The sequence below is a fragment of the Canis aureus genome, chromosome 3 (genome assembly GCF_053574225.1).
Source record: "Canis aureus isolate CA01 chromosome 3, VMU_Caureus_v.1.0, whole genome shotgun sequence".
NCBI classification, from domain to species: domain Eukaryota; kingdom Metazoa; phylum Chordata; class Mammalia; order Carnivora; family Canidae; genus Canis; species Canis aureus.
In genome coordinates, this window is record NC_135613.1 from 4,397,289 (window position 1) to 4,419,725 (window position 22,437).

The 22,437-nt window shown below is 35.9% G+C and overlaps 1 long non-coding RNA gene across 1 annotated transcript; it reads left to right on the forward strand.

Annotated features, from left to right (window-relative positions):
* Positions 1 to 372: 372 nt before the first annotated feature.
* LOC144304801 (uncharacterized) lies at positions 373 to 18,243 on the forward strand. The gene is made up of 4 exons (XR_013371774.1): positions 373 to 451; positions 1,647 to 1,679; positions 12,785 to 12,893; positions 18,081 to 18,243. It is a non-coding gene; the product is annotated as an uncharacterized LOC144304801 (long non-coding RNA).
* The last annotated feature ends 4,194 nt before the right edge of the window (positions 18,244 to 22,437 follow it).

Genomic DNA, 22,437 nt, shown 5'->3' on the forward strand with positions numbered 1-22,437 from the left:
ACCGTAGCCTAGCTAAATTTCACAGTCTGAGACATTTCTTCCCTGGTAGATGAGCCACAAGATAATAAGTCGTGGAGGAGTTACAAGTCTAAGTTCTTAACCAACTAAAGCTGTTGTGCACGTGAAAATTGACCCAACTACTTTGTAGCCAAATCAGCGTATTTCAAGTCCCTTCTTTTTTTGCTTTCTCTGCAGAATCCGCACATGGCTCTGCTTAATGTTAAGCTACGCATGGAAACCTGGTTTAATTGCAGCTGAAATGGCACTCCCCACCCCCCACACACTCCCTCAGTGTTATTGCTACTGTAGTTTCTGTGGACTGTGACTTGCAGCTTATATTACTGCATTGTACTTCTGTGTCACAGAGTTCCAAGGAATTGACAGCGCGTGTCCGGATCTTTGACTTGGTCTGGGGATAGCATATGGGGTAGACTGTAATATAGCTGAACAGGTAAGGTCAAAGCAAAACTGTGCAAATAACCAATTCCTCAATGGATCTATATCATATCAAATTGTATATTCTATTACATTATTCCAGTTAAAAACAAAAGGGCAACTCTCAAAATATTATTTTTTAGAGTAACTTTGTACTAAACTTAGAATACCATTATATTTAATATTTCTTGAGAATGTGCTTGGTAAAAAAAAATGGCTGCATTTGTGGAATTATTTTATCCTTTATTTAAAATTTGGTGCCAAAAAATAATAAAATAAAATAAAATAAAATTTGGTGCCAGATAATTTCACATTAGCACTTAAGACTGTTCTAAAATCAGGAAAAAATATCAAAACATTATTTGGAATCTTAATTAAGAATCTGGGTACTTCACCACCTCTGTGTGTATATAATCTCTTTAAGAAAATAAATGATAAATATTCCTCTGAAACCATTTTTTGAATGGTTGAAATATTTTAAAATATGGAGCTGAGTTTAGGAATGTGGCATGAATGAATATCTCTAAAAGTACAAATTGAAACTGTCTGACTCCAAATAATTTGTTTAATACATAAACTTCATATATTCCTTTTCTACTTTAAAAATATCACATCTAAACTATTATCCAGACCCACCCCCCCCTAAAAAAGAGGATACTCCTCTGAACTGAAAGGAATTATCTACTTATTTAACTATATTTGTATGTAATTCCATATGTAAAAAACCTATTTCTGGAAATATGTATAGTCATGTTTGTCACTTTTATCATTTATGTGTACTCATAGCTAGTTGAGAATATTCAAGGGGTCTTCACTTTGGTAATTGTATTCTTCAATTTTCACCAGGAAAAAAGGTTAGGTTGTTAAAAAAATAATGACTCAGAGTAGGTAAAAAAACACATAAATTGTCAGATACTGGAATAAATTCCCCCATTCAAAAGTGACACTCCCTGTCTCACTCCCTGGGGGAGGAAGGAGGAAACTGTAAACTTTGCTGCTATGTGAAGATCAAGCATGTGGGAGTATATGTTCCATCAGGAACCCCATATGCTGGTTGGTGCTGGCTCCTGTGGGAACCCTCCCATTCAGAACAATACATTCCGTCATGTCCCTCCTACATCAGCACAGTCTCAGATACTTGTCTAATTTACATCAGGAACACTGGAACTCAATCACAGCTTATCTTACCTTATCTTTTCTTCCCTGTTTAGTGGTGCTCTGCATTAGCTCTGGCTACCCCACAGGTGAGCATAGACTAATCATCAACATAAGTGATTGCTTTATATAGCCAGGAGATAAAGAGGTTTTATAATAATTATTAACCATAGTCATTTAGTCATGGCAGCCCATTGGGCTATGGGGTTTCCATTCCTCTCTTTTAATGTGCCTGCATCAATCTATGTATGCGTAGTTTATCCAGAATCAGCCATGACAATTGTGTCTTTCCAGTTTTCAATATATTTTTGGGAAAGTAACATCAATATAAAAGGATGAGTGAATCATACTCATTAGTTCTTGGTCTCTGGTTGCTCGTGCCAGTCTCCCTATCTGACTTAGTGAGTTCCTTTTCTTTTCTTTTCTTTTCTTTTCTTTTCTTTTCTTTTCTTTTCTTTTCTTTTCTTTTCTTTTCTTTTCTTTTCTTTTCTTTTCTTTTCTTTTCTTTTCTTTTCTTTCTATTTAATTTATTCATGAGAGACACAGAGAGGCAGAGAGACAGGCAGAGGGAGAAGCAGGCTCCATGCAGGGAGCCCAATGTGGGACTCGATCCTGGGACTCCAGGATCATGACCTGAGCCAAAGGCAGACACTCAACCACTGAGCCACCCAGGTGTCCCGTGTTCCTTTTCTTCTCCTTCTCTGCTCACACCCTCCCCTTCTTCTACTGACAGTGGTTCTAACATTTTGGTGTATATCTTTTTTAATGTAAACTTATTAAAACTTGTATACATATATTTGTACATATATTATTAATTTATATACATAATATTATATTACAGATTTTTTTCTGTGTACTATGGTTTTAAGATCTATCTGTGCTGCTTTAAGATCTATCTGTGCTAGATTTATCTAGCAGCACAGATAAATTTACTATATTACTATATTACCATTTACTATATACCATTACCATACACCATTTACTATGTTACTTCCAGCAAACCTTTGTTTAACAATAGCTGCTCAAGAGGTGCATAGGTGGCTGAGTCATTTGAGCATCTGACTTGATTTTGGCTCAAATTGTGATATCAGGGTCAGGTCATGGGATCAAGGCCTGCATCAGGTTCTACACTGAGTGTGAGCCTGCTTAAGATTCTCTGTCTCTCCCTCTCTCCCCTCCCCCACTCCTGCGTGTACACACATGCATGTTCTAACTAAAGAAAGAAAAAAAAAAAAAAGAATGGCCACTCAAGTGATGATTAATTCCTGCTGCACATCAAAATCTCTTAAGGAATGTTTGCTTGTTTTTTTTGTTTTGTTTTGTTTTGTTTTGAGACATCTATGCCAGATACTCACCCTAGAAAATTCGTTTTGTAGGTTTGGAGTACCAGAAGGTTTAAGCCTTTGTAACAGTTGATTCAATCAAGATTAAGAACCAACAGTAGACTCTAATTACGTATAATTTCTTATGTCAAAATCCATACCCTTTATGCTACAATAGCTCAAAAATTCAACCTAATCTGCTTTCTCAAATATTATTAGCATCCAATCAATGCTAATTATTTTCTTAATAACGGACTTACTTGAACTCTCTGCAGGATCTGATATTAATTATTGCCTCTTCTCACTTAAAACATTACCTTACCTCACTTCTTTCTTCCTCTGAAGTGCCTGAAACATAGAATTGGGTTCAAGTAGTTTTCTGGTTTGTTTGCTTGTTTGTTTATTTATTTTTGAATGGAGTGAATGCATAAAGAAACTGATCAGTGCAAGGAAGAAAGCCAGTAAGGGGGCGTTATTGAACAACTTCCCATCCTGAAAACTAGGACCCATCCTACTGTTGACCCTCTATGGAACCATGTAGAATGTCCAGAAACATGTTCCTTCAATTGATCAAAATATAGGACATTTATCCAATAATTCCTGTAGCTTATTGGTTACAGTTTACCTGTAGAGGTGATAAGTAACCTTCCCTACGCACATGCTGTCAGGCTGTGACTTTGCCATCAAATGTCAATTATTTGACATTGAAAGCCTAAAATCTACTACCATGTGTCCCTTGAGGTACCAGTACCTTGAGGTACTGGGAGTTTGCAAGATACTCCACCCCATAGCTCTACAGGAGCATGTTGTGAACCTCAAGTAGTGTTTACCTCAAGACTTTCTCTTCTTCCTATCCTTTTCTTCCTCGTCCTTTCTTTTCTTCCTGCTTGCACATGTAAATAGAATCCAGGTACTATGTAAAGTTCAAATAGTGGGCAAAATCCAACCACTTGCTACTAATGAATTCATGATTTACTGGGAATGGTAGATCATTTCGATTCAAAGTGTTAATGGAGGAAATAATGCAAACAGCACCATTGAAGATCCTGTTCCTAAATCACCTTGGGATAGTCATAGAAGGCTCTTTGGATGGGCTTATCTCTGAGATGCATTTTAAATGATACTTATAAGCAAGCATATGACAAAAACAAGCTATTTCATTATCATGTACTCACCCTTTACTTTTCATCTGACTGAAAAAATAAATGATTCTATCTTGGCTTTATCTCTTTACACATTTCTTCACTGTCGTTATGTACAATTTACCTTTTTTTTTTTTAAATTTGAGTGATCATTTATTTGATTAATGTTTGGCTGCTATGATACACTAGAATTCACTAGAATAGAGATCACATCTTTTTTCCTCTTATTATCCTTGAATTTCAGGCCCTAGCCCAGTGCCTGACACACAGATGAATAAATAAAGGAACAAAAGAGGAAATGGAAGAGCAAAGAGTTCAGTGTTTTAGTTTTCCCTTTACTGTAAACTTATGTATGGCGTTGGGGAAATCACTTGTCTGTCATGGGCTTCAGTTTTCTCAGTTTGTCATTAGACTTAATGAAATTAAAAGGAATCTTCTAACTCAGTCTTCTCTAACTGTAAATACTGTGAAAGCAACTTGGATATTTTTCATTTAAGTAAGTTGATGATAACTATTCTTTGTGGAGGCATTTGCCTTGGAAAAGAAGTGACCATCTTATGTTTATAGGAGCATAGACTTTACTTCTTGTGACCGTAACTCACCTTTAAAAGGTTTTAAATCCTTTCTTCTCCAACACTCCAAATAAACTACACTTCTATATAATCTCGCTCTAGAAAGGGAAACTTTTATTATTTGAAGGTTAAACAACATAAATATGAACACAATTCCATTTAGGAAAATCTTAGTTCTCTGGTCCCAAACATTCACCAAGTAGACATCTAATCAGAGTATATATATATATATATATATAGATAGATAGATAGATAGATAGATAGATATATATATAGTTTATTTTCTATTTATATTTATATAGTTTGTTTTCTATTTAAAACTATTTAAAAAAAACATTTGTGATTACTATGTTAATATATATCAGACAATGTCAGAGTTGAAATGTAGTGTCTGGCCAAGTCCTCAGCATCTGGTAGAGCCATGGAGCTTCAGATTGCTGTCACTTGAGCCATGCATCCTTCAGCAAAGTTCGAGTTAAAAATAGACACCTTCTGATGACTTCACTGTAAAACATGGTTTTCAATATGAGGTCATTATCAGTACTGTCAATATCATTATCAACACTATCATTTTCAAAAGCAGAGTAAGCCCTTAGCAGTAGAAAGTCACAAGATGACAACCTGAATAGTCTTAATTCATGAATCCAGGCTACTGGCTCTTTTCCTGTAGATCCATTTACATATTTAGAAGAGAAGTCACGCATCCATACTGTTGTGTCTTGTCTTTACCTTTTACATAAAAAAGGGAGCACGCAACTCTACTGGGGATGCATCTACAACTAGAAGAGAAAATGCACTCTGATAAAAACTATCTAGTGAGCTAAACATTTTCTTCAAACTTTCTGAGTTGTCAGCAGAACACAGTGTCCCATGCTGAAAATTATGTCAGCCTTTCCCCCCAGAAATCATTCCATAAAAATTTAACTCTGTACCATTTCAAATTCATCTGAGGAAAAGAGAGATAAAGTACTCTTAAATCAAAGAGATTTATGTATTCCAATAAAGCTGCAAGATTTTGTTTTGATAGCAATAATGCAAGAGCCAACAAATTAAATGCTCTTGAGGAATGATTATGGCTACAGGAGTTATTTTGTTTTTATCAGGATTGAATAGCTGTGTAACTTGTCTCTTACAGTTGTACAGATTGCCGTGGTATTGATAAGTGGCTTATGAGAAATGGTGTTGAATTGGGAAGAAAATATAATTTACTTTTAATTTGATTTCATTTAGTAAATCTGACTTTACAGCTTGAGTTGTAGTTATTTATTATTTACCAGCCATGATACAAAGTAGCCTGCCACCAGGGACATCAATTATGCCCCTCGTGAAGATCACTGTCGTTGGGAGGAATGGCGCACACTCTGCCTGGGTGTCAGTGATGAGTAAATTTGAAATTGCCTCTGACCTCTGAGGGAGTTTCTGCTTCTACTCACCTCTGCTGCCAGAGGCTCCTCTGCATTGGCATTCACTACAGAGCCACAGAGGCAGAATGGACTGATCAAGTGATCCGGAGGCCAGTCAAGATAAATTAGATGCTTAATTTATACACCAGGCATTGCAGACAGACTAATTACACAAAGACAGTTTGATAAAGTAATGTAAGACTGTGCACATATTAGGCAGAGCCTGCTTCCGTGAAATTATTGCTGATATATGTGCCCTGGGCTTTGAGGTTTTGCACGCACAACTGTGCAGCCAGCACGACGAAACACGTTCTAGAAAGGTATTAAAACGAAGTGCTATCTGCCAACCTTTTCTGTTGTTCTACTGCCCACAAGTTGCCATTTGCCCCTTTGCATTGTGCCTTTTTTTAAAAAGTCCTCACTGAAAGTGACGTGAAAGAGTTAAACAGGAAATCCAAAGATATGGTTACTGAGAAAGAATCCGAGAATGAAGCAAAAGCAATATTCATAGGATCAATCAATAAAAAAAATAAATAAATAAAAATAAAAAAATAAAAATAAAAAAAAAATAATGAGGAGAATAGGCCTTTTGGCAAAGAATGCTGGACCTAAAAGTTCTTGTCTTATCTTTTAAGAAATTCCGAGCCTGCGCTAGTGCTCAGAGAAACAGAGCATGGAATGAGAGCTGAAACACAGCACTAGAGGGAGGAGAGGCCCTCTGATGTACTGCAGAAGCACAGGATGAAGGACAAGCTTTATGTTCCAGAACTTTGTGTTTCTGTACAGTGGCTAATCGGGGCAGCCGATAGTTCATGTTCTTGGACTGGCTTTAAGCATAATTGAAATGTGCCTGTAACTCAGTAGCCTAAGGAGAGACTGGCAATTGACTGCAGCTAGTATAAATACCAACTTAAAGAAAAAGCCACTTTGAAATCAAGGGTGAGACACACAGGATAATTTGGGGAGAAAAGAGTCTCGGGTTACTAAGGAGACGTTTCAAGATCTAAATAGAGCTAGAACACAAAGGTTTCATAATTATAGGTGGGTAATGTTTTTGAAAGTTTCCTGATGGGGGAGTTACCACCAGAATCACACTGGGGGATCCCTGGGTGGCGCAGCGGTTTAGCACCTGCCTTTGGCCCAGGGCGTGATCCTGGAGACCCGGGATCGAATCCCACGTCGGGCTCCCGGTGCATGGAGCCTGCTTCTCCCTCTGCCTATGTCTCTGCCTCTCTCTCTCTCTCTCTGTGACTATCATAAAAAAAAAAAAATTAATAGAATCACACTGGGTATTCATGTCTACATGGTGCATGAAAGAAATGTCTTGATTGATTTTTAGAGAAAACGAACAAACAGTAAGTATGCAAAAGTATGCAAAAGCTCACTGTAGTTTGGTATCCTAGGACATAGAATTTCTAGATGAGATAAGCACTACCTTTCAAGCAAGTTGAAAGGGAAATCTGAATACATTTTCTTGGGTTCTTCTATGTGTTTTACTTTCTGTCCAGTGGCTACTTCCAGGTGAATGGTGCCTGGAGCCTGGTATCTGGGTCATTGCACACATTCTCCCCCCTAGGTTTCAAGAGACCCTTTCATACCTATCTGAGCCTGTTGGAGTTAGAACCTTGTTCTTTTCTGACTTCGAATAGAAGGCTGCCTTGAGGTTCATAGAATTCTTGACATTAAAGACTCTCAAAACAGCTTTCTCTAAAATTTCAGAAGAAAGTTCCAGTTAACAATTTCCAATTTCTGCAGGGGGGTGAGGGTTGCGGGGTGGAGAGGGGTATGCGCTAAATTCCTGAACATGTAAAGTGAGCTCTGAAAACTTCCAGTCACTCCATGATTTAGTCTTTCAAGTTGCTGCCCTTGCTATGTACACTGATCAAGAAAATCATTGTGCTCTTATGTCCCTGGACTTTATGACATTTGGTTTGCCAACGGTTTCCTTGACAACATGCCTTAGTTATGTGTTCAACTCTATCTTTCCTCTATGACTTGCACTATATCACTATGACCTCACTTTAGCAACAGTAGCAATGAAATCCTAATTTTTTTTTGTTTTTTTTTTTGTTTTATTTTTTTTATAATTTTTTTTTTTAAGATTTATTGACCTATGATAGACATAGAGAGAGAGAGGCAGAGACACAGGCAGAGGGAGAAGCAGGCTCCATGCACCGGGAGCCCGACGTGGGATTCGATCCCGGGTCTCCAGGATCACGCCCTGGGCCAAAGGCAGGCGCTAAACCACTGCGCCACCCAGGGATCCCTGAAATCCTAATTTTAATCCTTTTTTGGGCCATAGATTACTAATTGCAAGTGCATGCAGGGAGACAATGTAGCATCCTCAATAAAAGGTCTGTAGATTTTGGAGTCAGACATATTTATTTTTTAATTTTTTTAAAGATTTTATTTATTTATTCATGAGAGACACACAGAGAGAGACAGAGACATAGGCAGAGGGAGAAGCAGGCTCCCTGCAGGGAGCCCGATGTGGGACTTGATCCCAGAGTTCTGGAGGCGAAGGCAGATGCTCAACCGCTGAGCCACCCAGGTGTCCATGGAGTCAGACATCTTTAGTTCAAACTCTGGTACTCAATTTTATCACAATATAATCTTGGGCATATTATTTTAAAAGCATCAAATTTTCATTTTGTCAGCTTATTTGCTTACTTGGTCAAATGGCAATAATGATCCTTATATCATTGGACTATATAAGGGGAATTAAATGGTGTAATATGTGCAAAAACACTTAGCAGGATGCTTTGATGCATCATTAGTATTTACCAAATTTACAACTGCTATATACTTCTCACTAAACCAAACTTCTCTTTCCAAGAATATAGATGGCTAATCTTGAAAGTGAAATAGTGCATTCTCTGTGATCTTAAACGCACAGTGTTTGTGGTTACACAAAAACTTTCCAGTTCTGTGTACTAGATAGATGGATTTGGCATCTCTGGGATATTTTTCCTTGCAATAGACACAATCTTTATTTCAATAATATCATTTTCTGTCTCTGTGTTTTGGACATTATCTCCATCCATGTAAAGCTCAGGTGAGATACCTAAAGTTCTCAATCCTTGCATTTCCATGCGTGTAAACATCTGTCCTCCAAAACTAAAATGAAATACTGTGACTATGGAGTACTATTGAAACACTGTATATTGCAATTCTATGACTTTCACTTACCAGAATCATAAAACCCTCAGGTTTTTTTTATCTGTAAATTAACTTAAACATAGTATTTTATCAATTACTAAAGTATTTTCATTCTTAATGTATTTCCAAGATGAATTTCTAGCCTAATGACATAGAAATAACTAATTTCTCTAGCATAAGAAAGCAATCAAAGATTAAAAATTCTCCTGCCTGTATTTCAAACCTAAAATTGCTTGTTGGAAGTAAGAATTGAATGAAATACTCGATTATAATCTTTAGTACATTTATTTGTTCATTCAGAACTTATTTGAGTACCTATATGTACCAGATGCTACGGTAAGAGTGTGTGTGTGTGTGTGTGTGTGTGTGTGTGTGTGTATAAAAATTTATAGTTCTATAAAGTGCTTTTGATTAAGATTATATCATTTAACATTTACAATAATCCAATAATAAAGGTGAATAATGCTCTATTTTAAGATACACTGAATATATGAGTCCAAGTGATTTTCACATCATTCCACAATTGAGTAATGAGCAGAAATTGGATATAGCCTGTTAAAACTTTATGTCTAATAAAAACTATACTCATTTTAGGGTTTTTGTTTATTTGTGCATTTTACCACATAGTCAGAAAACAAACAAACCCTAGTTCAATACATGTCTTTTTCAAGACTTAAACCTTAAGATAAATAAAGTCTCCTGCCATTGCCTGTGTCAGCCTTAGGTATACTATATTTCTGAATGATAAGTTAAGACATGGAAAATCAATATGTTTTGCAGAGTTGGAGGTCCTGGGAAAACCACTTGGTTTCTTTTAGCTAATATATAATGATTTTAGGTTGTCTGACTAATGAAGCATAGAATGCTATGTTTCTCTCTAAATGGTGTTATTTCAACACTCAGTCTGGAACTTTATTAGAAACGTAGATTTAGACAGAGTTTTCTGTGCATCTGCTGAGTTGAATGGTCTCTGTGAATGCTTGTGCATTCCTTCTTTCAGCAAACCTGAGGCTTTGAGAGCTAGAAAAGTCGTCAGGATCGCATATTAATATAGGATGTGACTGACTTCTGAACCATCACCTCTCCTATAGAAATCTGAGTCTCCTGATTGGTTTTCATCTCCTTACAGAGAGAGGGGACTCTTCATCTCTGCAGTCTCAATACCAAGGGCATTGTGTGTGCTCAGCAACTGAGTATTGAATTGTCTGTGTGGTGAACTTTTCTTTCTAGCACCAATATGAGCCTCTGCACCATAGATGTTCCATTTCATGGGGCTGGAGGTTTTAAACTGGATGAGCTAGTCATGGTTGCCTTGAGGTGCCACACTGGATTGACTTTAAAAGCCTGCTTATAGCAGCCTAATCCAGTAAGTGCTCCATGCTTAAAAACTTCTCAGTGAACCCATGATATCTGATGTAGCCAATTCCGTTTTTTTGTGTGCCTGCATCCAAATGCACACACACATGGGTTTATGGGTATTAGTTTTAATATTATGAACTAAGAGCTGCCCCTTAAAATTTCCATTCCTTTACCTATTTTTTTGTGTTGGAAGAGACAAATAGTTTTATCATTGCAAACATGAATATATATATATATATATATATATATATATATATATATATATATTCTACAATACATGTTTTCTAGTTATAGGCATTTAAATACAAGGCGATTGAGGTACTTTCTTCTACTAAAAATATCCTCCTTCTACCCCTATAAGCAAAACTAACACCAAGACCAAGGACATCTACTGTACAAGTCTTCCATGAAATTTCAATTTCAATGAAAAAAAAAAAAAGATAGGAACAAAGGAGAATTACCTAAAGGGCACGTTAAATATTTAACTAAAGCATTCCTTGGTATATGTAGATAACTGCTAATAAAAATTGGTGAATATTTAAAAGTTCAATTGCCTAGAATTTTTCTAAGCTAAAAGAATATTACAATGAATTTTCTGCACTTAACAAATTTATTACTATTAGATATTATTCAATGTAAAATTACCTATTAAAATCACTAAATTCTCCATAAATGTATTCTATTTTGTATAAATTCATTCTACTATTCTCAAATATATGATCTATATTTTACATATATAGATCATATATAAATATAATGCTTCTTTCTCTTAAAAAAGATCTCTTACTAGAAAGTAAATTCTATGAGAGCTTTGATATTTTTCTCTTTTGCTTACTGTTGTATCTTCAGTGTCTTAAATATGCCTGGCATGTAGTAGGTAATCAATATAGGTTTGTTGAATGATCAGTGAAACTAAACTTAAGGATTTCTCATGACAACATAGCTTTATCCTAGGCACTACCTTGGCGCTGGTGATTTGAAGATGAAGTTGGCCTATTCTCTGTCCTTAAGGACCCAACAGAGTGTTGATTTTCATAAAATTCTATAGAGTAGCAAAGCTTTCAAAAATACCTATGTCCCAAACGTGGAAACCAAGGCTAATGAGACTGGAGGATTTGTTCAAGTTCATATGCCTAGGTAGCAGAACCAGAACTGGAACCCAGGATTTCTACTGGGAATTTCCTCTAAAAGTTGTCCTGTTTGCCAAAGATTAAAATGCACGTGCTTTGAGCCAGAAACCTAAATGAGTAAACCTGAAGCAACGCCCTAGTGGTCTCAGCCTCTGGCATGATTCCCAGTAAGGGGCCAAGTGGATAGTTGGGAGGGTCCCAAAGAAGTCACACCTGTCACATGACATATGAGCATTATGAGTTCTAGGGGAAGCATTTATCTTCAGAATCTACAGAATTCTTGACATTATGAGTAGGCATCATGAGGAAGCCACTGAACCAGGATTTTTAGCTCTGGAAGGTCCTGATCTTGAAGCCCAAAAGAGGATCATGTGGTTTTATTGATCTATAAAGATAAGCAAAAATGACAATTATGAGCATTGTATATTGGATTATTACTCTTGACACTTGTAGTTACATCAGTACGGCTTTATGTCCCAAAAGAAAAAGATGCTGATAAAATATCAAAGACTGGAACAACTGATATGAAACCATACTTCTATAAGTAAATATGTTAATATATGGTAAATGCCTTATAAATGTAAATAATTCTTTACATTGTGTGTTTCTACATTTAGGAACATATTTTAAAGACACAATCTCAAAGACCAAATCTTTTAAGAAAATGGTATAATTTTATCTGCTATTTAAAAATAATGAAAATAAGAAAACATTCAATTATTATGGCCTTAGTGGTCTATAAGAAGTCTGTGTTTGTATACATATGTTCATTTCATGACTACCTAACAACTACCTGAAACAGTTCATCTCTATAAAGGAAAGGGATTTCTTGCACAGTGATCATTTGCAGTTGAAAATGATTTCATTAAATGAGATTTCACTTTCTCAAGGTATTATTTCTCAAATAGTAGGTTCCTAAAATCCAAAGGAAATATTTTCACCGATTCTGGGAAATTATTTCCTTTTGGAAGAGAATTGCATTACTTAAATTTGAGAAATACTGTTTATTACAAAGTGTAAAGTTCCCTCTATATGGGCCTGCTAATACAGAAAAAAAAAATCCTAAAATGAGATAAACAAAAATATTGACTGCTATTTTCTTTATAGGTTCTTTTTTTATCTGAAAGACTGTATGTTCCCCTGCCACCAAACAAACAGAAGCCAATAAATGTCATATTCAAGGCATATCAAATTTGCTGATCATTCTCTAAATGAGGTTAGCTAAATACATCTTATTTACTTTTACTGTATTTTATGGTCACTTTTAACTGAAATTTTCATGTATCAGTTCTTGTAGCTATCAGCCACCAGTTTTCCAATTTCCAATCCAGTTCTGTGGAGAACATTTTAATGCTTTTGAGATCTTGGACATATACTCCATAAAATTGTAATAATATTACCTGATTAACTTCATGTTATTTTCACACAGAATAAAATATTCCCTATGGTCTAAATGAAAAGTATAAAATCCAAATTATTAACTCTATTGGGATTAATAATAATTTTAATTATCCCTTGAGTAATGAATGAGTCTGGCTCTCTTCGGGAAAAAGGAAAAAGATAAAAAATAGGAAGAGGTTGTTATGAATCATTTAACTTTTTATAACATTTTATTTGTGGCATTGGTTATCTTTATCTGTACTTTTAAGTAAGAAAGTGAACAGAGAGAGATTAGCAAATTGGATCAAGACTACACAGAATGTATGTAAATGACACTACCAGAATTTGAATTTAGACCCTCTGTCTTGAAATCAGTCCTTTCAATCATTACTCTGTATTCTACTTCTCGAATCTCTTTGAAAATAAAGGCAAGTGTCTTATATTGCCCCATGCAGCCTCATTATTCCTATTGTGGGTTCTTCTTACCATATCTTTCCTTTCTCCCCAGATAGTTCCCACCCAAACCAACTTCCTCATGCACTATCAGGAGACCCAAACTCACCTGACTTTTTTCTTCTCTGTCTTTGACTCAATTAAAAATAAAATTCATTTATTTTCTGATCCAGTTTTGTCACTATAGCCCATGTATGTTCAATGCTAAGATACATTGAGTTTGGGCACGGATATTCTTCAGAGACATTTTTATTATCTGTTTTTCTTAAAATCCTTTTTTTTTTTTTTTTTTTTTTTTTTTTGAGAGATTTTGTTTGAAAGAGAGAGCACATGAACAGGGAGGAGGGCAGAAGGAGAGGGAGAAGCAGACTCCTTGCTTAACAGGGAGTCAGCCAACTTTGGGATGGATCCCAGGATCCTGAGATCATGGCCTGAGGCTAAGGCAGATGCTTAACTGACTGAGCCACCTAGGCACCTCTAAAATTACCTATTTTAAATATGCTCTGAAGATGAGTTGAATGTTTAACCTGAAACTTATAAAAGCGGGTCCTCCATTCTGAATGACTAACAGAGAAGGAAATACCTATAATTCTATCTCTATTTCTTTATTTCTAGCTTTGCAGGCTTGTATGTCTATATTTTGCCATCAAACTCACAAAGTTAGAAAGCAACACTGGCTTCTAGTGAATGTTCCTGTGGCATTATTAGCAAAGTCTCATTTCTACTGCCTCAGTGCTTATTCATATGGGCCAGCAAGACCATGTCCTCTCATGCTATGAGCGTCAGTGCACAGCAGAGAGCAACTAAGGCCTTGTTCACACACATCTGGGTACCTCGCCACAGAGGTTACCTCATGAAACCAAAACTTGGGAACGGGATTATATTCTTTTTATATCTTAGAAGGAAGACCTTTCAATGTCTGCTTAAGGGATGAGAGTTTTGTTTTGTTTTTGTTTCTTTGTTTTTTCTTTTGTTGCCAAGACAAGAATCTGGCACAAACCTAATTTAAAAAAAAAAAAAAAAAGTAACTCCATGGTACTGTCACCTCATCAGAACTTTCTAAGGTGACAGACAGTATTTATTGTCAGTGCCAATTCTGTGCCGGGGGAGAATTACCAAAACCCATGTACTGAATTTGCATGGGGGAACCACAGAGGGTGTGGGTGTGGGCATTATAGATAGGCAGGTCTTGATTTGTATCTGGTACAAATCAGATAGCTGGTGTCTAGTGGAAGCAGATACAAAAAGGATTTGAGCAAAGGAGATCCCAGGATGTGCCCGTAGGGAACTTAGTAAGAGAGATTGGCAAGTACAAGAAAATAACAAACAAAGCATTACTCAACAAGTACAGTCACTCACAGCTGAGACTCAGTTCCACTTGGAAGCAAAGAGAATGTAGAACATGCCTCAGTGTTGTCCCACCAAAACAGCAAAGAAGCTAGAGTTTCCCTCACAGTTTCCATCTGTTGTAATCTGAGTTCTCCTCCTGAGACTGTTAATTCCTGAGCACTTGTGACGAACCCACCAAACAGGCAAAACACACACACACACACATGCACATGCAATGCACACACCTCAAGTAAGGAGTTACTGTAGGATCCTATCAACACAGAATGGACACCTGAGTATAATGTGGGTATGGGTGGGACTCCTCCAGGGCCGCTACAATAAGCGGAATATTTAATTTCTCTCATCTTCATCTGAAAAAAAAGGGCACAAAACCCATAGTGTTTTCAAAGGGTAGGTGAAATAGCATGAATAATATCCCTGAAACAGTGCCTAACACCAAGGGGCACACACACAGAAAAACAGCTATATTTCACTGTTAAGGGATAGTTGACAGAGGATACCTTTAAGCATATTGAAGACACTCCAAAAATGTTTTAAGGCAGTCAGTTCTCTGGGCCACATGAGGAAAGTTCTTGCAAAATAATACTTGAAGTGCTTTTATCTAGGGAAGGAAGTGCTTTCTTTGCAGGTAGGGTTAGGGGTGGGGGTGAATTATGAATCCACTTACTAAGTTGTAAATGTGCCTCAGCTCTTGGGAAAGGAAAGGTCAGGTAGGAGGGAGGAAGTGAATTAATTACAAAGCATCCTGCTAAGTAATTGTAAGAAACTAAGAAAAGACTAGAAGAATTATTATGGTGCCACATTCTGATTAAGGCCATGTCTACATGAGCAAGGAGGTCAACTTACTTAACCAAGAGAAGAAATAAAGGATACAAAGAAGAAGAGAGGGCTAAAAACAATGAAATATTTATTTGCTCTCTCAAGAGTATGGACTGCATATATATCCATTTATCTAACAGTTATTTGTGTATTGTATTAGGTACTCTGTGTGAGTGCCTGTATGTGCAATGTCTGTCTATGTGTTTTTTTCTTAAAGTGAAAATAGAACTCTGTGGGTTCCAGTTAAACCTTTCCATGTACAACAAAACAACAAAATGCACAGTACAAAATAAAAATAAAGCCAATACAATAAAGCCCAATACAAAATAAAAATAAATTTAATACCATTAAAGTAGAGCTTTATTTGATATAACTAGGTAAATGAAATGCTCATTTAGGACTTTTTCAGATTCAAACTTAATTTAAGGCTTATTTTAGGTTTAAAACTTAATAACATATAGTTTTATGTGAAATAGGAAAAAAGAGAGAGAGGCCTGACTTCAACTTATGGTTGTATCTTTAATAGAAATGAGACAATCACATAAACTCTGCAAGCCTCAGTTTCCGGCTTACATTGTGGGAGTAACAATTTTTACCTTGGATGAAATATGTGTCTCCCATTCCAGTAAGCGCATTTCAGATCTCCCTGGCATTTATAGCTCATAATTCTGAGATAATTCATTTAATCAGTGCATCTATAGGATTTTTCATAGTCTAATGCATAACACATGGATAGTTCTCACATATGGGCTTTGCTGAACAAATTACTATGTGGCATAACTTTATAGCGTTTATGTATAGATTGCCAGAAATACCATATATGTATTTGTTCATTCACAGTACTTATTAATGACTATCATATATGGAACACAGATTTTCAAGAATCTTAGAAAAAATATACTAAGACCTTGTCATAGCCCAGAAGTCGACTGTTTTAATAGGAAGTATGTGTATGTAATTAACTTTTAAGCTATAAAAAAAGAGAGTATTGTTGGGAGTATTTGGAGAAAAAAAATCAAGAATGAATGGTTATAATTAATATCTGCAAGTGACCCTAATGGAGGGTATATGAAGGTAAAAAAGAAAAAAAAAAAAAAAAGAATTCAGTCTTTGGGTATAAGCCCTAGTCTGCTACTTACAGTCAGTATGGCTTTGGAAAAGCTGTTTAACTTCTAGGTACTTTAGTTCCCTCTTCTTTAAAATGAGACTGTTGTGAGGACTAAATTTTTCTTTAGCACAAGAAAAACAATACATTGTATGGAATGTGGCAAAGGCTGATTGTTAATCTTTATTACAATATACTAAATTTTGGGTGAAGGCCTTTGTGAAAACTGTTTAATCCTGTCAGAACTATGAATTAAGGCTGGTGTCAACTTTCTTTTATATATGGGTGAATTTGGTTTCAAGACGTTATTTTTAACTTGCCTAATTTTATACAGATAATATATGGCTGAAACAGGTTTTCTTCTATATGACTCCAGTACCAACTCTTAATCATATTGCTCTTTGAAAAAACAGGCATAGCCAGAAGTAAAGTCAGGATAATGTGTTTGTTGAAATCCAGACTTGGACAAATAAAGGATGTTGGCATGAAAGAGAGAGAGAGAGAGATGGAGAGGGAGGGAGAGAGAGAGGAAGAAGAAGAGGGAGAGGGAGGAGAGAGGGAGAGAGAGAGGCAGAGAGAGAGAGTTATAGTCTTATAGCTATGTCTGAAAAACAGCTTGCTAATTCATTTGGAAGGTTGTTTTATGTTTGGTGTGATTGGTAATGTAATCATGGTTAGAGATAAATTTTATCTGATAATAAAAAGAGTTGGAGGGCAGCCCCGGGTGGCTCAGGGCGTGATCCCAGGGACCTGGGATCGAGTCCCACATGGGGCTCCCTGCATGGAGCCTGCTTCTCCCTCTGCCTGTGTCTCTGCCTCTCTCTCTCTCTCTCTCTCTCTCTCTCTCTGTGTCTCTCATGAATAAATAAATAAAATCTTAAAAAAAATAAAAATAAAAAGAGTTAGAAAAAATAACCCCTCTTTTTAACAGGGGTTATTACCTTGCTTTATGTATGATTTAGATACATACTTAAAAGGATATATATATATTTTTTTTTTTTTAATTCAAGATTCTGAATTAGCATAAGTTCCTAAGATCAAGAGATGACTCAGGATATGACATTTGACAAGCCTCTGAGTTCTAAGCAATCTGCTATGGGAGTCCAGAAAAGCAAATGGATGATTCTGATTGGGTGAAACTACAAAGATAATCATGGAAGATTAGCTTTACTTTGAGCTGTGAAAAGATGTATCAGCTATCATTCTGCTATAATGAGTGTTTTATTAATAGTAGATTTAAAACCTTTTCCTCAATTACCTTTTATTTTACTTCCTTCCAAACTCTCTGTTCTCTAGGTGGCAATCTACTCAGTTACCTGTTCCAGAAATAAGTCATTAAACATATCCAACAGTAAATACTAAATACACTCAAACTGGCCCATCTTATGAGAAGTACATAATCAGCAAGTAAAGATGGGTTAATGGGACCTCTTGAATCTTGAATGGGGGTTTTCCTTAGCTGTAGCAATTAACATGTTTGAAAATTAGAATTAATAAATAATCGTAGAAAGTTCAACCTCAATTACCATTACAAATGTTTGTATTTATTTTTGCAGAACAATTGACACCTAATTAGCATGTTAAGAGCTACTTGTGTTTAGATATTAATCAGCTATCCTTAAAAAATCTTATCAGAGTTATTTATTTAGGTAAGGCAGGCATATGCATAATTGTAATTAACTTATACCTCTACATGACTCACCTCTCAAACAATTACTAGAACCATAAACATACACTCACTTACTCATTTATTCATTCAATAGTGTGATGTATTGGAAACCAATTATTCTCTAAAATATATGAATATTAACCTCACCTTTCTGGAATGATGTCTGTGCTTCTATATTACTCCAAAACTCAAAAGTTAAATTTTTTTCCAGTATGTGTCAGATTAAACAAAATTGCCCTTTCCTATAAAGCTTCTTTCAACTTTTAATACCCCTATAACACTCTGATAAGACTTTATTAGTTCTTAATTCTTTGTGTTATCATATTTACTTACAAGTTCATCATTCCCAGTAAACTGTGAACTTCCCAAAAATGATATTGAAGATTTTTAGTTTGTATCCCCAGTTCGTAACAAGTCTGGAAAATGATAGACATCCATAAGAATTATAAAAAAAAAAAAAATACCTACTGGAATGCCTAGTTGTTAAAATGCACACTTTATGTTCCTTTTAACAGAATTAATTTGCTGAGAATTTAGGCTTTGTTATTAGACCAAGGGTGAGAAATATGGCTTATTCCTGCTTTAGCAAACATGAGCAAATTGTGTAACTGATTCTCAGACATCTCATCCCCAAAACAGGAATTATAGAGTAATAGTATTTCATGAGACAAATATAAAAGTCTCCTAGCACAGTTTATGGCATGGAGTGAGCACATGGGAAATGGAAATTTCCTTTATTTTTTTTTATGTACCTCAAAAATGAGATTGCATTTGCAGAAAATCCACACCAGTCTTAAGTATTGGTTCACTGCATTAGCCCTCATCCAGCATCTGCTAAAAAGAAACAGTAAAGTGAAGCCATTCCTTACGTCCACTTGGAATTTCCCAGTTACATGGATCTGGGGAGCAATTTCATTGACTGTGGAAGTTTCTTGGCCCTGTCTACATGTGGCTTAGAGAAGTTACTTGGGTTTCAGTAGCTTAGTCCTGTTTCTTGTGTCCCAGGAGTACAGTGTGTTTTTTCTGACTCAGAACCAGCACTTGGAAGGAGGTAAAAATAGTCTGGAAGGCAGTTTCTGTTTCAAATGGAAGAAAGTAGAGCTGAGCCAATTCCTAAACTGAAATCAGAAAGCAACCAAGGGCAAATGCTAATATTTTTGTTGTTGCCCTCACTGGGGAAACAGCCTCTTTGCTGGCTAAGAAAAGTTAACAGAGAAATGTAAGAGTTCATATCCAGATAAGACTTGACTTTAGTGCATCATAGCACAGCTGCCTTTGAGAGAGAGGTTAGTCTGTATGTTTAAATTACTACCGTGACTAGGACCTCAACATCCCCCTTTTCAATGCCTTCTGGTTTTGGTTTGGTTATATGTTTACTTATTCGTTTGTTTGCTTGCTTTTTGTTTCTGTGTTCAACAACAACTTCTAAGCTGCGTCCCAGTAATGCCTGCCTTCTCATATCCATGCCCTTGTGTGATCCCCGCCCCTAGAATCTAGGCTGGATCTAGTGGTTTGCTGCTTAAGAACAGAACACAGAACAAAATAATGAAATATGACTTCTGAAACTAGGATGTAAGAAGAGTCTGGCTTCTGTCTTCCTTTCTCATTTGCTTATTCTACTGGAAGCCATCCTCCATATTGTGTGCTGTTCTATGGAGAAGCCCACATGGCAAGGAAATGGGAATGCATACAGCTGATGATCAGGGATAAACTTAAGGCTCTCAGCTTAACAACCCAAAAGGAACTACATCTTTCCAACCAAAAAAAAAAAATATTTTCAAATAAGCAAAAATGAAAATATAATATGTCAAAATTTGTGGGATGTAATCAAACAGTGCTTAGAGGAAAATTTATAGCATTTAATTTTTATTTTATTTATTTATTTATTTATTTTATTTTATTTTATTTTTTAATTTTTAAAAATTTTTATTTTAAATTTTTTTAATTTTATTTTATTTACTTATTTATGATAGTCACAGAGAGAGAGAGAGAGAGAGAGGCAGAGACACAGGCAGAGGGAGAAGCAGGCTCCATGCACCGGGAGCCCGATATGGGATTCGATCCCGGGTCTCCAGGATCGCGCCCTGGGCCAAAGGCAGGCGCTAAACCGCTGCGCCACCCAGGGATCCCTAAATTTTTATTTTAGAAAAAAGATCTCTAATCAATAATATAGGTTTCTAAACTTAAAAAAATAATTTAAAAAACTTAAAAAGAGAAAAAGTCAACTAAAGGCAAGTAGAATAAAAATATAAAATATAATAAATACAAATACAGAAATCAATGAAATAAATATAGAAAATAATACCAAGAAAATAAATAAAAACCAAAGCTGGTTCTTTAAAAAGATAAACTGGTAAATATCTAACAAGTCTGAAATCAAAGAGAATAAACAATTTATCAATATTAGCAGCAAAAATGCAGTTATCTTTTTGAGATCCTAATTCTTTTGGAAATATACCAAAGAGTTGGATTGCTGTGTTACATGGAAGTCTTAGTTTTGATTTTTTTTTTATTTTGATATTTCTTTTTATTTTGAGTATAGTTGACACACATGCTACATTAGTTTCGTGTGTACAACATAATGATTTAACCTCTCTATATGTTATGCTGTGTTCACCACAAGTGTAGCCACATCTGTTCCCATACATCTCTTTTTACAGCATCATTGACTACATCCCTTATGCTGTGCCTTTTATGCCCTTGACTTACTCGTTCCATAACTGAAAGCCTGAATCTCCCACTACCTTCTACCCATTTGCCCACCCTCCTACCCATCCCTACCCTCTGGCAATGATCAGTTTGTTCTTGGTATTTATAGGTCTGACTCTGCTTTCTGTTTGTGTGTGTGTGTGTGTGTGTGTGTGTGTGTGTATTCATTGTTTTATTTTCTAGATTCCACATATGAGTGAAATCATATGGTACTTGTTTCTCTCAGTCTTACTTATTTAACTTAGCATAATACTCTCTAGGTCCATCCATGTTGTTGCAAATGACACAACCTCATCCTTATTTGTGTGTAGCGGGAGCTGTGTAAAATTCTGATGTGTGTGTGTGTGTGTGTATGAATATGTGTGTGTGTTAGCCCCACAACTTCCTTACCCATTTTTCTATTGAGGGATATTTAGGTTGCTTCCATATCTTTGCTGTTGTAAATAATGCCGCAACAAACATACGAGTTCATAAATCTTTTTTTTTTTTTTTAGATTTTCTATAGTTATTTGTGAGAGAGAGAGAGAGAGAGAGCATGAAGGAGGGTACAGAGGGAGAGGGAGAGGGAGAAGCAGACTTCCTGCTGAGCAGGGAGCCTGACACAGGGCTCCATCCCAGGACCATGAGATCATGACCTGAGCTGAAGGGAGATGCTTAACCAACTGAGCACATCAGGGGTGCATATTTCTTTTCAAATTTGTGTATTTGTTTTCTTTGGATAAATACTCCATAGTGGGTTTATTGGATCATATGGTATTTCTATTTTTAAATTTTTGAGGAACCTCCATACTGTTTTCCACAGTGGCTGTACCAATTTACATTCCCACGAAGAGTGCATGAGAGTTTCTTTTTCTCCATATCTTCACAATTCTCGTTGTTATTGTTTGAATCTAGCCATTCTGACATTTGTAAGGGGATATTTCGTTGTGCTTCTGATTTGCAATTCTAGGTTTGATTTTTAAAGGAACTTTTATACCCTTTTCCATACTGGCTACACGACTTTACATTCCCATCAACAGTGTATATAAGCTTTTCAATTTTGCTATCTCTTTGCCAACATTCACCTTTTTTTTTCTTTAATAATAGTCATTCTACTGGTGTGAGGTCATACCTCATCATGGTATTGTTTTTTATTCCCTTGATGATTAATGATTTAAATAACTTTTCATATACATGTTGACCATTTGCATGACTTCTTTTGAGAAATGTTGATTGGGGTACTTTGCCTATTTTTAACTGGACTACTTGTTTGTGTGTGTGTGTGTATCTCTGTGT